General features: G+C 33.6%; 1 non-coding gene across 1 annotated transcript; it reads left to right on the forward strand.

Annotated features, from left to right (window-relative positions):
* Window positions 1-220: 220 nt before the first annotated feature.
* Window positions 221-328, forward strand: LOC148568457 (small nucleolar RNA R71). The gene has a single exon (XR_015881523.1). It is a non-coding gene; the product is annotated as a small nucleolar RNA R71 (small nucleolar RNA).
* Window positions 329-4,409: the final 4,081 nt, after the last annotated feature.

Below are 4,409 nucleotides of genomic sequence, written 5' to 3' on the forward strand. Positions count from 1 at the left end.
TATCAATCTCAAGAACTCCTTTCTTCTGAGTTATCCCATTATTCACAGGATTTCTTTCAGAAGTATACATGAACTGGTTATTTGCAACCATTTCAATGAGTTCCTGGGCTTCTGCAGGAGTCTTCTTCAGATGAAGAGATCCACTAGCAGAGTGGTCCAATGACATCTTGGACAATTCAGACAGACCATCATAGAATATACATAAGATGCTCCATTCTGAAAGCATGTCAGAAGGACACCATCTGATTAATTTCTTGTATCTTTCCCAAGCTTCATAGAGGAATTCACATTCCTTCTGTCTGAAGGTTTAGACTTCCACTCTAAGCTTGCTCAACTTTTGAGGTGGAAAGAATTTGGCCAAGAAAGCATTGACCAACTTTTCCCAAGAGTTCAGGCTTTCTTTAGGTTGTGAGTCCAACCATATCCTAGCTCTGTCTCTTACAGTAAAAGAGAAAAGCATAAGTCTGTAGACCTCAGGATTAACCCCATTGGTTTTGACAGTGTCACAAATTTGCAAGAATTCAGCTAAGAACTGATGAGGATCTTCCAATAGAAGTCCATGAAACTTGCAATTCTGTTGCATTAGAGAAACTAATTGAGGCTTAAGCTCAAAGTTGTTTGCTCCAATTGCAAGAATTGAGATGCTTCTTCCATAGAAGTCAGAAGTTGGTGCAGTAAAGTCACCAAGCATCTTCCTTGCATCTCCACCATTGTTGTTATTTTCGGCTGCCATGTCTTCTTCTTTTTTGAAAATTTCTGTTAGGTCCTCTCCAGAGTGTTGTGTTTTAGCTTCTCTTAGCTTCCTCTTTAGAGTCCTTTCAGATTCAGGATCAGCTTCAACAAGAATGTTCTTATCCTTATTCCTGCTCATATGAAAAAGAAGAGAACAGAAAAGAAGAGGAATCCTCTATGTCACAGTATAGAGATTCCTTTATGTGAGTAGAAGAATAGAATGAACACTACAAGAAAAATACCCATTCAGCCACACTTTTTTTAAGCTACATTTGAAAAGCGTAGCCTATTCCATGAATAGGCTACGCTTTTCTCTGTGTTGCCTTTTTATATGAGAAAAGGATACACAATTGTGGCATCATTTAAAAAGTGTAGCCTTAGGTATTTTAGAAATCACTTATAAAGCATAGCCGTAGGTTGATATCTATAGGTTCACTTTTTGTATCAAAGGAGACGCTTTTAGAGAGTAGCCTATTTATTAAGTTTTAGGTGCATTTTAAAAGTGATGCCTATGACCAAATGCCCAACACTTAGTCATTTTTTTCCCTTTTCACAATTATACCCACCAACATAACACTTCGTTCTCACCAGGGCACCAAATCAGAGAAGAACTCACTCTCACCACCAATGCTTTGCGCCACTCAATCCCAAATCGGAGGAAGTTTTTGCCGTCACCACTCACCATGCACTACTCGCCACTCCACTAGAACCGTAGCTCCTCTTCCACACTCACCGCTCCTCTTCCTCACTCACCACTTGAGAACCATCGCTCCTCTTCACTGTGTGCTCGCATCGGAAAGACTCTGCGGTCAGCATCGTCGTCCCTTCGCTCACCATCGTTGAGAAGGTATGTATTCACCTTCATTTGGTTCTAAAATTTGAGAGGGTTCCAATTTTAGGGTTTTTATTTTGGGAGTTTGGCTATTGTTACGGCGCAGGTGAACTCGTCTCCCTTTCCAGTTGTCGTGCTCCTTCCTTTTTCTTCATCAAAGGTTGTTATTCCATCCATCTTATATATTATTGTTTTTATTCTATACTAATTGATTCTTACGTTGTTGATATTAAGATTGATTGTGCTCTGCTTTTGTTCTTCCCTCTTTTATGTGGGGAATTTCATTGTTGGTTTCATTCTTACCGTCACTCACTCACTCGCTAATTGATCTTTATATTTCCTTGCTTTGAGAGCTGATTAATTTGCACAAGTGACTATGATTAATGAGTCTCATGGATTCACAAACACAAGATTGGAAAGATAACTAAGTATGGTCGTTCCATCCTCAGATGATTTAAACAAAGTGACGAAGGGTTATAAACAAAACATATTAACCCCATGCATTTAAACAAAGATAATTAGGTCTCCTCTGGTCTCCCTTTACTATATGCTCTCTTGTGCTTGTGCTTTCATTGCTTTGTTTGTTATGCTTGAATCTGCTTTGAATTTGCCTTTTTATCTTTTAATCTGCTTTGTTAAGTTTTGAATCTGCTTTGCTATAGCATATAATATTAACATATGATTCGGCATTCAATGTTATTTTCTTAATTTACTATGTTATGCCCTGTTCTAACCTCCTTGAATTCTTCGATTTTTGTTGTTGTTGTTGTGACCTATTGATCTGTAATCCAATCTCTTTATAGGATATAAATTTTAGTTTGAGTGACTGTGCAATGGCATCAAATGAAGCTACAATTTTTTTTTTATATATATTTACAGTTAGGGACAAACTTATTAGGAAAAGTGATAGTGATTTGATTTCAACAAAGACTTGACTTTGGACTTGTATGTTCATATATGTAAACATGAGCTTCTATCATACGGTAAGTTTTCTTTTTTGCTTGCATAAATATTCAACTATAATTGTATTTATTTAAATTTTGCATTACAGTCTTCAATGCCAGTTACTATAAACATTCAATTTAGTAGCATTAACTAATCAAGATTCAATAATGAATTTGGCTTTAAATATATAAATTGAAATCCCACCTGCATATATAGTTGAAAATTATATATTCAAGTATAATGTAGGAACTGAATTATGACATATATTCATATTCACCACCCTACCTAATAGTTTAACTTTATGGTTTTTGCTTACATTGGTGCCAACTGCCAAAGGTATATGTTCCGATGTGAATAAAGATGTCTGAGATATAATAAAATTTACATATATGAAATTTAAGTATCATACCTCAAATTGCATTAAAACCATATATGCGTAGTAGTATTCTCCATGCAAAAATCTTTTGTTGACTTGGACAAATTTTTTAACTTGCAATTAAATTCTGCTTGAAAAGAGTACCTAAAATATGAAGTAGTACTTACTACTCACTGCATGATTTATGAATTCAGTTGTTATAAATAAATACTATCATGAGCTTCTTCTGCTTTTATATATAATTTAGCCACAGACAGTTTTTATTAATCAATCAAATGAAGCTATAATTAATTAAAAAGTACATAAAAATATCTATTTTATATGCTTTCTTTTTTCCTTTCTCTATTGAGACATGCATGGAAGGGCCAAGAGTTTCAGATTGGATAGTTATATTTTCTTGGTCTCATGTATAACTTTCTTCGTTCAGTATTCTCTTAAGAATTCTTGATTTGGTGTTTTGCTTAGTATGTTATCTAATTGTATAAGAGCTTCTTTGCTTGTGATATATAAATCATGTTTTTTCCCCTTACTACTACTGCAGTGTGTTTGAATCATTTATTTCTATTTTGAATCATACTAACTCATGAACTATTTAGCTTCTTTATTTCTATTTTTTTTTCTCTCTCTCTACTCCTAAGTAGTCCTTCCTAGCTCTCCCTGCCATATATACAGCAATCGTACATGTTCATCATGCATTATTATTATTATAAGTAAATGTTAGAGGACAGTTCTTAACTCTATCTATAATCACATACAAGACAGACATAACCCCACTTCTTTAATTTAATTTCGGAGACAGATATGCATACATACACTAAATTTTCAAGAATAAATTGATAATAGACTAATTTACTTAAGCAGTAGCTAAAGCACGCTAAAACTTGAAAGGAAAATAGTTCAGGCATGGCATTTTATATGCTTGAAATAAGGCATCTAAAGTTGTCTCTCTATAGCTGTCCATAGTCTATTTCAATTCCTAATAATTTTTAATTTGTATTTTTAAAATGTAAAGCATTTATGTTACAAAAATAATGTTTTAGATGTGACTTGGTAATTTTTTTTCTTTTTATTATGTGATTTGGCCTAATCTCCAATTATAATTATGGTCTAATCTCTTGAAATTTTACTTGGTAACAAACATATTGAAACTTTTGGTTAAGGTCTTCCAAGCAGATTTTGTCAAAACGTTGATCGTGTCATGACAAGGTACAATGCATACTTTTTATTCTTTTCATTTTATGACTATGCTATTGATTCATGTGTAGCTTCACCTTGATTGTTTTGTTAGTTTTGAAGTTGTAATTTAACTTATTATATTTGTACTATAAATTCTTTATTTTCCTTTATTTGTTTTACTTGAAGTCATATAAAGATTAATTGCACTTGATTTTGTGCACTTGGTACATATGAATTTGTCCCTATATCTAATTTAAGTGTGAAAGTCTGGTTAATTAGTGCATGAAAAATGCTATAGGGACATATCAGGATTGTGTTAAAGGAAATGGAAGAAAGAAACACCTCTAG

Source organism: Arachis ipaensis, chromosome B4 (genome assembly GCF_059453495.1).
Source record: "Arachis ipaensis isolate K30076 ecotype BB chromosome B4, ASM5945349v1, whole genome shotgun sequence".
Taxonomy (NCBI): Eukaryota; Viridiplantae; Streptophyta; class Magnoliopsida; order Fabales; family Fabaceae; genus Arachis; species Arachis ipaensis.